Here is a 13,760-nt window from a genome sequence, read left to right on the forward strand (position 1 = left end):
CCCATACAATGCTACTGAAACGCATTTCACATTGTAGAGAGTCATCATGTCTTTAGGAATTGCTCTCCCCACCCTTTTAGAAAAGTTTTTTATCGCCATAACGGTTTTTGTGAATAACAGTTTTCTCGCTTTTATGGCTTGTACCCATGTGCCTTTGTCATCGAACACAATGCCTAAATACGAGAATGTCTCTCTGTCGACTAGTTTTGCGCCTTTTAAATCTATATGGCAATTCTTTGTGCTGCTTCTGGAGTATGTCATAGAAAAAGTTTTAGTGTGATTAATTTTAAGGCCCAAGGCATCCATGCATTTATCAAAGGTTGTTACTAGTCTTTGCAAGGCGACTGGGGTGCGGGCCATAAGAACAGCGTCATCCGCATACAGGAGCGCCGGGATCTTCCGAGAGCCTACTTGTGGGAGATCGCCACAGGCATCGGATAGAGTCCCCTCTACGCTATTAATATATAAAGCAAACAGTAGGGGAGCTAACACACAGCCTTGGTGCACCCCTCGTTCAATGGGGAAAGATGAGGTGCATTCCTCCTGACGCCCATAGCGAACCTTGGCGTTTGCTCCAGCGTACAATTCCCTAATAAAATGGACTATGGTAGTGTCAACCCCCATGTCCAGCAAAATAGGCCACAATTTTGAATGCACCACACAGTCAAATGCGGAGGTTAGATTGACAAATGCAAGGTATAAGGCTCTGGGCTTGGCCCTTCTATATTTGCCAAGTATGATCTCTAGGTTAAGAGCCTGTTCCGTTGTCCCTATACCAGCCCTAAACCCGTATTGTAGATCAGAGAGGATATGATTTTCCTCTGTCCAGTCTTGTAATCTTTTTAGAATGATACGTCCCGCGATCTTTGCAAGTGTATCGAGCAATGAAATAGGGCAATAACATGCGGGATTATGGCGATCTCCCTTTTTAGAGATTGGAATAATTATAGACTCAGCCCAGGTCGGGATGAAAGTAGTTGAACAGCAGGCGTGTAGCACCTGCGTCAATAGTGGACCCCAGAGAGGCACATTAGATTTATAGATGTCAACTGGAAGTCCATCTGGGCCTGGGGCTTTTCCGCTTTTGCTTGCATTAATAGCGTCAATAACCTCATTTAGAGTAAAAGGTGAGATGATGGCATGAAAGTCTAATTTAGGGAGATTTGTTTCCAGTGCCAAATTTTCTGAGGAGTATATGGCAGAAAAGAAGGCAACCCACTCTTCTTCCGTGATGGCAATTTCAATTTTTGGTATTTCTTCATCACATAGAAGCGGGGAATTCACAATTTTCCAGAATTTGACATTATCATTCCGGAGGCTTGCATCGTAGAGGGATTGCCATGCCTCATTTTGTAAGTTCTGTTTTCTTTTCTTTATGGCGTTTTTATACTCCTTCCTCTTTAAACTTAATTGGTGATTGTCTGGGTTTTGTAGATGTAAGTGGCATAATAGGTTCTTACGGGCTTGTGTGCATTGAGCATGGAACCAGCCTTTATTCTCCTTCAATCTCGATTTCTTAAAACTTGCCTTAAGAAGCTGTTTTATACCAGTCGTAATTACGGTGAAGGCCTCAATACAGTCTTGTGGGCTCATGTTGTCTGCAAGGCAAGTATTACATTCTTTAGAATAATTAGTCACTATTCGTTTCATAAAACCTGTAGGTTCAATGTCTGACCACCGGACGGTATAACCATTTCTTGCTCCCAGTTCAATATTTTCTACTATCTTTTCCATTTCCCTGTGTATGGGAACATGTTGGGGAAATGTGAAGCTTACGGTTTGAGGGTTATGGTAGCTAAATATGATATCTTGAATGTCATAATCAAGTACATAAGGGAGAAGGTTATTGGAGAGTAAAATTAAATCAATTGTCGTGTTGGCTTGCCTACCGTTGAAAGTGGGTTTCAGTTGTGGTCTACCATGGGTCAGGCAATTGCACAGAATGAGGTCAAGGCTAAATAGAACTTCATTCAGCAAATTGCCTGAATTGTTGTGTATGAAGTGTAATGAATCATCTTCGCCATCAGGGGCATAAGGGCAGTAGCCCTTAGTCGATCGAGGGCACAGCTATATGTTAAAATTGCCTCCCCACACAATATAAGACTGTTTATTTGAAGAGTCACATGCTCGATCTATATCATCCTGGAGGAGATTAAGGCCCATATTTATACTTTTTGACGCAAAACTGCGCTAACGCAGTTTTGCGTCAAAAAAATTAGCGCCGGCTAACGCCATTCTGAAGCACCATGCGGGCGCCGTATTTATTGAATGACGTTAGCCGGCGTTAGCCGCCGGCGCCGTCTGGTGTGCATTAAAAAAAACGACGTACACCAGGCAGCGCCGGCGTAGGGGAAAATGGAGCTTGGGCGTCAAGAAATAGGGCAAGTCAGGTTGAGGCAATTTTTGCGCCTCAACCCGATTTGCCCCATTTATTTTTCACTCCCAACCCCCATAGAAATGACTCCTGTCTTAGCAAAGACAGGAGTCATGCCCCCTTGCCCAATGGCCATGCCCAGGGGACTTCTGTCCCCTGGGCATGGTCATTGGGCATAGTGGCATGTAGGGGGGCACAAATCAGGCCCCCCTATGCCACAAAAAAAAATAAAAAAAACACTTACCTGAACTTACCTTAATGTCCCTGGGATGGGTCCCTCCAGCCTTGGGTGTCCTCCTGGGGTGGGCAAGGGTGACAGGGGGGGGTCCCTGGGGGCATGGGAGGGCACCTCTGGGCTCCTTCAGAGCCCACAGGTCCCTTAACGCCTGCCTTTTGCAGGCGCTAAAAAACGGCGCAAAAGCGGGCGTACGTCATTTTTTTTGACCCGCCCACTCCCGAGCGTGATTTTTGCCCGGGAGTATAAATCCGACGCACATGCCTCGGAGTCGATTTTTTAGACGGGAACGCCTACCTTGCATCTCATTAACGCAAAGTAGGTGTCCACGCTAAAAAATGACGCTAACTCCATGGACTTTGGCGCTAGATTCGTCTAACGCCAAAGTATAAATATGGAGTTAGTTTTGCGTCGAAATTGCATCAAAAAAAACGATGCAATTCTGGCGCAAACGGAGTATAAATATGCCCCTTAGTACTGATCGGAGATCTTGAAGAGGTACATTATTATAAAAATTGATGACCACCAATTGTGCAATTTTTTTAAGTCACATGTAACCACTTGATAAAACACATTAGATGTTAAAGCAATGTCCTTGATTATATCACACTTGTTGGATATAAAAGTACACAAACCGCCCTTAGCCCTGCCCCGTGCAGAGGGAACGGCAGGAGTATGTAGTGTCCTATAGCCATTTATGTGAATCGGGTTCACAGACCAGGTCTCTTGAAGACACACCCGGGGAAAACGCTGGATATATTCTAGCCAGACCTCATTCTCCACCTTAGATCGTAGGCCAGCCACATTCCAAAATAAAAATTAGAAATGGTCTTTACACATTGTTTTAACCTGGCCCGCAGGGGACTTATCAATTGCCTGAGTTTTCCCTAAGATGATATTGCTTTCTATGCGTACGAGAGGAGTCAGAGCACAGGTAGAGATTTTTTTGGCAGGGCTCTTGGAAACAGTTCATCATTGGCAGAATGTCTAAAGGAAGGTTCTGTGTCCAATCGTTCTTCTCCAGGGTCTACTACCGAATTGTCAGTACCCAAATGGGCGAGGTCCGATGTTTCTGTAGGGTGCTTGAGCCTGCAAGGTTCCTTATCAGAGAGTAGTCAATCAGTATCTTCCCTGCTGAGCCCCCAGAATCTATTCGCAGTAGAAATCGTATATTGCGACTCAGGCCTGGTTCTATGGTCCACAAAACGAAGGCCAGGACCATCATGGCCTTTAGTGCTCGCATAGAAAAAGCCCAAGGGAAGCAGGGCAACGCCATGGTCGGTAGTCTGATGTGGGCTTAAATTTCTTAAAATGAGTCACTCGAAAGGGTGGCGTGGTTTACGTTAATATATGTGAACCTATTGCTCAGAGGGAGTTTATTTACAGGTGTGTGGTTATGTAGGTGGGTGAATGGATCAGCTGGCTTGGAGATGGTAAGGCATGAAGTTAAAACCAGAGGAAAGAGGCAGCTGATGAGTTATAAGTGGGCTGAATCTAGTGATAATTAAGAATTTAAGTGCCAGGTGAGCAATATGTCTAATGCATCTAGATCATTAAAGGGCAAATATGGAAAGCATACCTCAACAGAGAGCTTTCAATCACAGGTATGTATAAAAAAGGGTATAACGCATACTCATCCCTAGAGTAGTGTTGATACCCTAGCCCTTGTCTCCATATGCTATTAGGCAAAGAATCAGTCACGGAAGTGGGGGCTCCAGACCTCCTCAAATATATGCATGCAGTCTTATATATATACTACCTACTGGCGGTCACCACAAGGTAGTTATAGGTAGGAGCATGTTTCCATAGAAAAATAGTTTTTTGATTTGCTATATCATTGCACCGTTTGATGAATCTTCACAAAATTGTTTGAAAAAAGTGTTGCAGTGATTCTTGTTGTGTACTGAAAGTTTAGGGGTGATCCATCAACCGAGGGCTGGGAAAAAGGGATGGTCAAAAAAGTTGTGTTTTCCCTGTTAATTCTCACTGGACCTTTAGACACAGCCCGAACCACTGGACGGAATCACACCAAATTTGGCAGAAAGCCAGCTTTCGGAATGCAGATTGTACTTTTACTCATGTGGTTCAAATCTGTGCAGTATTTTTGAGAAATTCAGGGAAACTAAAATGTATATATCTCTGGCCAGGAAGTATTTGCAAACAAAGATGATCTCTTGCAGGGAAATACACAGCTCTGATTGGCTGCCAACACTTCAAACCAGGATGTGCTGGCAGCCATCTTGGTACTCGTCTGAAGTAAAAAAGCAACAACAACAAAAAAAAGGGTCAGGGTAATCTAACTATAACTGCTGAATGTCTATGGTTTTGTATGAGTAAATATAGAAACTAACCATCACGTCCCTGTAATCTTTGTTTTTTCAGTGAAAATATATAGATATTAGATGAGGAGGGTGGAGATTTGTTGTTTATGTATGCAATATGCACCCTTTAGTCATTGGGCACAAGGTTTACACATCTCCAGCATCAAGAGTTCAGGCTTGAATCGATTCTTTGTAGCCTTTGCATAGTTTAGTGACATCCCTGGAATATCTTGTAAGAAATTGTACTAACATGTACTAACATTTGTGTTTGCGATTACCAAATAGAGAATTTTTGCAAATCACTTATTTGGTTATCGCAAACACTAATAAATGTAACTATGTTTAACACTTTTTGTCATTCACAGTGGGTCACAAAGAGACCTATCTCATGAATATGTAGGTCCGAATTTGCAACCCATTGGGAATCTAAAAAATGACAGGAATGGTGGCATGCTGGGGTCAGCAGGCCACTATGTCTGTGATTGCTTTCAAACAAAGCAATCTTTAAAAAACAAAAAACTTAGCCTGTTTGTCTTACCCCATAGCTGCTGGCCCTTTCCCCCCAGTTCCGAGCCCTTTTTTGGCTGTTTAGGGTAGTTCATGCTTAAGGCTCCTTAACATTTGTCTACATAAGTGATCCATTCTGAATTTGTGTCCTTTTTCCAACATCCTGGGGATTTTAAAGGTACCCAGGGTTTGTGAATTCCTCTGATGGGGATCTAGAAAATATAGCAACATTTTGTTTTTTTTGCAAAAAAAGGGAGAAAAGTCCTCCAGATAAGTGTTTGTTTTTTTTCTCCTAAAAATGGCAACAAATAATGGTTCACTGTTCTAATGTCACCATCTTCTCATTTTACAGGAACATGCAGAGCTGTATCATAAAGTCTAATTTTGCACCACAGTTTAGACATTTTTCAAAGAGGTAGCCAATATTTTTATTTTTGTGTGCTCACCCTACTTCTAGTTTGTGGTGGAAACCCAGGCATGATCCAGGAAAGCTATATATTTTTAAAAGGTAGATAACATTCTAAATCCAGGCAAGTGTCATGTGTATGGATCCCTCAAAGTAGGAAAATACCTGTTGAAATAAAAAAAATCTTGAAAATGAGTGGGAAAAGATGGATATTTGCAACACGATTTTCATGCGTAACCTTTTGTCACAATGACCAATTTCAAAAAGCAATATACCATTACGTCTGTTCGACTCATCTGGTTGTGGGGATAAATAGAGTTTGTCAGTATACCAAGAACCAAGGTACCAACAACTGAGCTGCACTATGCATTTGTTTTTCATTGATTAACGATTATAGACCAGTTTATACAGTGAAATGGGTACAGTGCAAAATGGGTATCAAGGAAACCTATTTATTTTTTAAATGGGCACAAGATATGGAGTTTAGGGGCAGTGGGTTATTGTACATCCCTTCATTTGTGGGTACACATTGTAGCGTACCATTTAAATTGTATTTTTCAAAATGTCTTCTTTATTATACAACTGGTTTACATTGCAGAGGCACCGATGCAGCGAGATACTACTGTTCTATGCTCCCACACATTTTTCCGAGGAAAGGGTAGGCTTGGTTCCTGTGACAGGAATGAGCCAAAAGACAATATGAATACACCACATTTTATAACTGAAAACTGACACTTTTTTCCAGTGTGGGTAGTTCTAGATTTTGGAACCTAGCTGGCCCCAGCTCAGTCAACACCTTGGGAAACCTAGCCAACCTGTGCATTTTTTGAAAGTAGACATACATGGACATGCAGGGTGGGGGTGACTTGCATGACTCTCACCAGGTCTTTTTTACCCAGAATCTCAAGATATTTCAGAGTCAAAATTTGACTAAAAACATATTCTCCTCACATATCTGTGACTGTAAGTTCTAGAACCTGGGGGAAGTCACAAAATTCCTTCTACCCTGAATTTTGCAAGACTCCTGATAAACATGGTACCTCACTTGTATGGGTAGGCCTAGTACCCGTGACAGGAAATGGCCCAAAAATGCAACATGGTCTCATCACATTTTCCCTCTCAAAACTGAACCTTTTTTCGCAAAGAGGATAGCTGTGGATTTTGGACCTTAGCTCAGACAGCAAATATGGAAAACTAGCAAACCTGTAAATTTTTGAAAACTAGACACCTATGGGCATCCAGGTTGGGCTGACTTGCATGGCTCTCATCGGTTTTTGTTACTTTGACTAAAAACATATTGTTTCACATTCCTGTGATTCAAAGTTCTGTGGGGAGCCACAAACTGCCACCAGGCATTTCCCCAAGTCTCCCGATAAAAATGGTACCTCACTTGTGTGGGTAGGCCCAGAACCTGCAACAGAAACCAGCCTAAAATGCAAAATGGACACACCATATTTTCCAATGCGGGTAGCTGTAGAAATTTGGGACCCTAGCTGAGCCAGCACCTAGCGAAACCACGCAAACATAATTTTCTGAAAACTAGACACCTAGCGGTATTCAGCGTGCGCTGACTTGTGTGGCTCCCAACAGGTTTTATACCAGAATCCCTTGCAAACCTCAAACTTTGACAAAAACATAAACACATTTGCCTCATAATTCTGTAATGGAAAATTCTGACATCAGGGGGTGTTAAGCGTCCTTCCACCTAACATTCCCTCAATGCTCCAGTGGTACATATCTTCTGTGGGTAGGCCTAGTATCCTAACAAGAAAATGCCCAAAATGCAATATGGATGCATCACATTTCTCCACCCAAAACATTTTTAGAAATATCATAATTGTAGATTTTGGACCCTAGCTCAGATGTCACCTAAGGAAACCTAGCAAACCTGTAAAACATTTTAAACTAGACAATTAGGAGTATTGAGGTTGGGCTGATTGTGTGGCTCTCTAGTTTTTTTTTTTTACCCAGTATTCCTTGCAAACCTCAAACATTTTCTTAATGTTTCTGTGAAGGAAGGTTCTAGAGTCTGTGGGGAGCCACAAAATGCCACCCACCTGGCATCCCCCGATGTCGCCTGATACAAATGGTACCTCACTTATGTGGGTAGGCTTAGTGTCTTTTTCAGGAAACGACCAATAACACAACATAGACGCATCCCATTTTTCCACTGAAAACTGTTTATTTTTTCCAATGTGGATAGCTGTACATTTTGGATCCTAGCTCAGCTGGCACCCATGGAAACCTAGCAAACCTTTCATTTTTTCAAAGCTAGTCATAATCTCTGCTCATGTACTGTGTAAAGATGTGGATTACCCAAACCATGCGAGTAGACCAATGGGACAAGTTTGGTTTCTTCACTAACAGCATTTTGAGTGTAAAGCCCAAAAATATCTTCAGCTCCTCAAGGGAAGTGAGAGTTCACTGGTGTGGCCTTGAATGAGGCCCATGTGTACCTCCATGCTCCTTCTGAAATAATTTGGCACACAAATTCTTTTGCTGCACAATCTGTTCAAGAAAGTCAACATTCAAAAAGAGATGAAAATAATCAATTGGCAAAAAATAGGGCATATAAACTTATCATCCAGTGTTGCTAGTGAAAGGCAGAATTTGACGCTGAACTAAATTGGGGGGCTACCAATAGAGGACTCTGTCTGTGCTTACCGCTGGACATGTTTGTTCTGTGGGTTGGTATAACTTGCAATGGTTGCCCAGCTGCAAAGACTATGCTTACAAAGGTACAGCTCGTCTGCCATCATCATGTCCCTCAAAATCGCTGGAAGATGAGTGGTTGAATGGAACTCTGCTGACTGAAAATTCACTTCCAGATTCTGCTCCATTTTCATCTTCCTCAGATGCTGTCTTAGTTCTGCATAACTTGAGTTAGGGCCTGGTCAGCATTCATCCACAAAGACACCATTTCTGCTTCTGTTTCAATCTGTTTTTCTCATACACTGCCCTTGGTAGAAGGCAGATTTTTTGTTCTAAAACAGTCTGTGGGTGTGTGCATGAGAGCAAAAAAGTCAGCATCTTATCGCCTTTCCTGAACCTGCAGGTTCTCCAAAGACACTAAAAAGACACAAAAAGTCACAATATTACTTTTCTTTGCCACATACCCAATATCACAGTATACTTTTTACTTTGCTTATGCAAAACTTTATTTTTGAGAGAGCTGCTGGGCCCTTATCAGTATAAAAGTGAATCCTCAAAACTACAAATCTAACTTTGATCTCAAGAAGCACACAATAACACAGTAGCCCCTGCAATTTTATGTGCAGGTGTGCTCCTTTTGAAACTCAAAGTGCTATCACTAGGCTCAAAAGAATTATGCAGCAAAAGAGAACCAAATTATGCAACAGGGGTGACTAAATTATGCAGCATGAAAAGACAAATCAGGCATATGCCACAGAAATCTACTATCTACTGCAGCATAATCTCCAGGTGGTATGCAGTATACTATGGTCAACAACCCACATGCAGCCACCCGATGCCACACAAGGCTGCAGGGTTTTGCCACAGAGCCAGACCATTTAGTCAACCCCCACATGCAGCCAAGTCCACGCCAAACTTGGTCTTCGGCCAAGAGTACGACCAACTCCCAACATACAGCCAACCCTAAGCCAGACATGGCCTTTGGAGGTACGCAGCAGGGCAGTGGTTGAGTGAGTGTGTGAGTAAGTGCACTTTTTTCCAACTGGGCTCTGGGTTTGCAGATCCATTGTGGACTTACATTGGGTTTGTGCTGAGTGCTACAGTGGATCTGTGGATCCTCACATACCCTAAAAATGCTTCTGGCAATTTCTTGCCCATGACAGGTCCCTCAGATACCCCCTTAATCTGTCCTATGGGGTCAAGATACCTCTATCCTGACCCTTTATGTCATGTTGTGGCCGGCCAATCAGGATCTTGCTTTGGCACATGGCTCTGTGTATCCCCCGCAGTCAATCTGCAATGGATCGGCACCCCTAGATAGTATATTTCTTTTATAATAACTCTAAAACTATTGAACACATTTCTACCAATTTACAAAAAAACACTCTTTCTGGACCATGATCTAGTTTTCTGCCCAGTTTGATGTAATTCTATTTGGTTCGGGCTGTAGTCGTGTTCAAAATCCTAAGGGAAATTGCGTGGAGATAACGTATTTTGGGACCCCCCTCCCCATTTTCTCAGCCCTTGCTTGATGATTCAGCCCAACTTTTCAAGACATCAGCTGAAGTGAGTGGCACACTAGTTTTGAAAATTTAGGGAAGATTCGTCAAATAGCGACAAAGTTATTAGTGAAACTAAAAACGTGTTTCCTGTGGAAACTCAGTCCTAACTATAACGACCTACGGGCTTCTCCACTAGGTAGTTATAGTTAGGACCAGGAACAAGATTTACGTTTTTTGTGCTGCTGTAATGCCACAATTTTTGGCACAACATTGGCCAAAAATTATTTCCATATTTACAAAGTGGCGCTACATCTGTCTAGTGCAATTTTTTCAATAGTGCCATCTAACCCTGTGCCGTTTAACAAAAATCATATGCAAGGTAGGCGTTCTTTCAAAAAAATTGTCACTAGTCATATTTACAAGCCTGTAGAAAAATCACGTGCGGATTGGAAAAACAATGCTAATACCCTTTAGCGCCAAAGATATAACACCTGCTCAGACCAAGAAAACACAAATTAAGCACCCTTGCAACCACCAGAGAAACATGGACCTGTTACTGCTCTGGTTAGGTATAGTGATGACGCCAAGCACTGCCAGACTCTCCATCACCCCTACACCAACCACAAAGACAGCGCAGAAGGAGAGAGCAAATGTATCGACAATAGATATCTATCCTTGGCTAAAGAGAGGAAAACATAATCAGAAACTACCAGCTGAACCCATAGTCCATTGTGCAGCTGCTTAATGACACATGATTAGCTTCCTGGCTGTGCTGCACATGCTGGCCTCCGGCACTTTCCAGTCAATTGCGGCAGAAATGGGTGGATTATTCCAGCCGTCCCTCTCAGCCTTACTGCCAAGTGTTTTGGATGCCGTCATCCACCTCACTTCTCACCATATCCTGGTCCCCAACACCCAGCAACTGCAGCAGGAGATCAAACAGGAATTGTATGCAGTTGCCAGCTTCCCAAATGTACTGGGTGCCATGGACTGCAGACATGTGCTACTTGGCTCTCCTGCTGAAGCCGAATACCTGTACAGGAACAGGAAGCACATGCATTCAATCAACGTACATGCCATTGTGGACCACAAGGGACTATTCACCAATATGCTGGCCAAGAATCCTGGAAGTGTGCATAATGCCTACATGTTCTGGCATTCCTCCATCAACCAACACTTCCAGGATGGAAAATATGGAATTGTCCTACTAGTAGGTAAGCAAACAGCTATCATTTAACACCTACAACACATTACACACATGATGCAAACTATACACACATAGCACTCCCCCACACATGGATAGGGACACATGGGTCAATAATCAGCAACACACATGCAACATACACCACAGCAAACTTCCAAGACACATTCCAAGCACATAAGGACCAATGTACCCCTAGTGAGACTTGAGTGGCATTGCAATGATGCTTCTGTATAGTAGTGCCTGCTCTGCAGTCACAAGTTGGTGGTCAGCAACTACTTTGGCACCTTAAGCAGCTGTGTCAACATAGCTGTATCATATGCACCCCTGAGTATGGAAGGGTATTACATTGGGTCATTATGTGGGTGTGCAACCACATGATATATAGTATATTGGCATTGTCACACATACACAGTAATAGTTACACGTGAGGCAGCAGCACAAATTAAGCCCACAACAGGAGTACAAATAGTAGTGTGCAAAAGGGAGAAACACTCCACACTTCAATTGTTTATTATCTCCCAACGTGTTCAGAAGTCTACAGCACATATAGAAAGAGCAAATTATTACATTGATATGTCATGTGCCGAAAAGGAAACAGTCATACACATAAGCAATCACCTCTGCAATGCAGGCTTCATAGTATCAAGGTGGCAGGGTGCCCATGTTGCAACTTGGCCGCTGAACAAGTGTCAGCACAGTGGCTGAGAACATCAATGCTCCATATCTAGTAGTCATGGCACACTGCTAATATGTCCCAGTTGTTTAGAGTGCGTCTGCATGAAAGATCCTGTCACATCCTGTGCCACAGGGGCTATCCCAAAATCCACAAACATGCCGATACATCTCAAATTACTATGCCACACTTTGGATGATGCCCACACACACACATGCATGTGAGTCTGGAAATAAGGAAAACAACCATATGGGTAGGGGAAGAGAACCATGCCCACGGGGATTGTGGTTTGCATGCTACATACCGTCAAAACACCTGTCTAATGGCACAGAACACACACAAAGGGATACAATTCACACAACATGGCTCTTTGGGAGGTCCCTTGTTACAACTAAATTCATCTACATACATCTACATCACACACATCCTTCATGAGTGAATTGTAATTACATTCAAATAACACAATCCCCATGCCTCCGAGGCTGCACACTCAATTGGAATGAGTGCCACTGAACACCAATATAATCATGTATACAAACAGACACTCACACAACATGTGAAATTAGTTGAACCACAAATCATGTTCCAGAACTGTACCAGGCCAGTCGAAATGTTACTCAAGGGCAAGGCTAACACTATCTCTCCTCTCCCACTGCAGCAGACCAGCGATATGGCATCCAACTGTGGGTGATAACCCCATTTGCCAACCTATAAACGGACTCCAAGAAGGTACATAATGAGGTACACAAAAAGACCACGAACATGGTGAAGAGGACATTTGGCATACTTTAGGGCCGCTTCAGATGCCTTGATTTATCTGGAGGCAAACTGTTGCACTCACCACTACTTGTGTGCATAGTTGTGTGTGCCATATTGCACAATATATGTGTGAGGACCAATGTTCCCTTGGAGGAACAGGTGGAAGTCCCTAGGGAGGCAGGTGAGGAAAATGATGCCCCACCACATAAATAACGGACGACTACTTATTGCTGCTGGGGCACGCAGAAGGGCAGTATTACTGGAGTTTGTTTTCTTTAGTACTTACAATATATAGCCACTATGTACCATTGCTGTAAATAAATCACTTTTCCACACACATGTCTTAAAGTAATTTTAGATATATGTATGCAACAGTAAAGCATCCACAAATCTTAAACCATGAGTAGCCCAAAAAAGTTGGTAGACAAGGACTCACACACTCTAGAAGTCATAACACACACACCAACTGGATAGAGGAAGAAAAAATATATGAACTGTCATTTGAACATAGCTATCTCATAGCAACACTCATATCACACAAGACTGTCAGTATAAAACATGACAGCAGAAACAATTAACATCAAAGTGATGAATGCCATCTATAGGTTAGGTACAGATAGGACAGCAGTAGACAGTGCCAGCATCAGTGGGTCACTGTGAGGTATGTGAAAAATCAGTGTCTGACTGGCACTATCACAGGTTACAACTACCAACACACCCCTCAGTGGCAACCACATGCTTGACAAATGGCGACAGATATACAGAGAACACAGCACCTCAATGTATAGCCCTTTCACACTCAGGTCAGTTGTCATCTTGCATGTATCTAAAAGTAAGAGATTTCATGTTCTTAATCCAAGTACAAAAGCAGGCGTAACACAGGACACAGACATATTACCACAGGCATGTTGCATTCATATCTGTTAGAACTGATCAAACATGCAATCCACACTCATTGTGCATTTGGCAAAGGATGCTGGATGCAGCTGTGTGGGAGTAAACATGTTAAACCCACACATTTTGAAGAACATATGAAACATTTCTCTACTTAACTGGCCAGGTCATTCACAGACTGCATAAGTGTTGTGGCTGAAGTCTGTAAATGAGTGGGAGTCAGCCACCAATCA

This window comes from Pleurodeles waltl, chromosome 8 (assembly GCF_031143425.1).
Source record: "Pleurodeles waltl isolate 20211129_DDA chromosome 8, aPleWal1.hap1.20221129, whole genome shotgun sequence".
NCBI lineage: Eukaryota > Metazoa > Chordata > Amphibia > Caudata > Salamandridae > Pleurodeles > Pleurodeles waltl.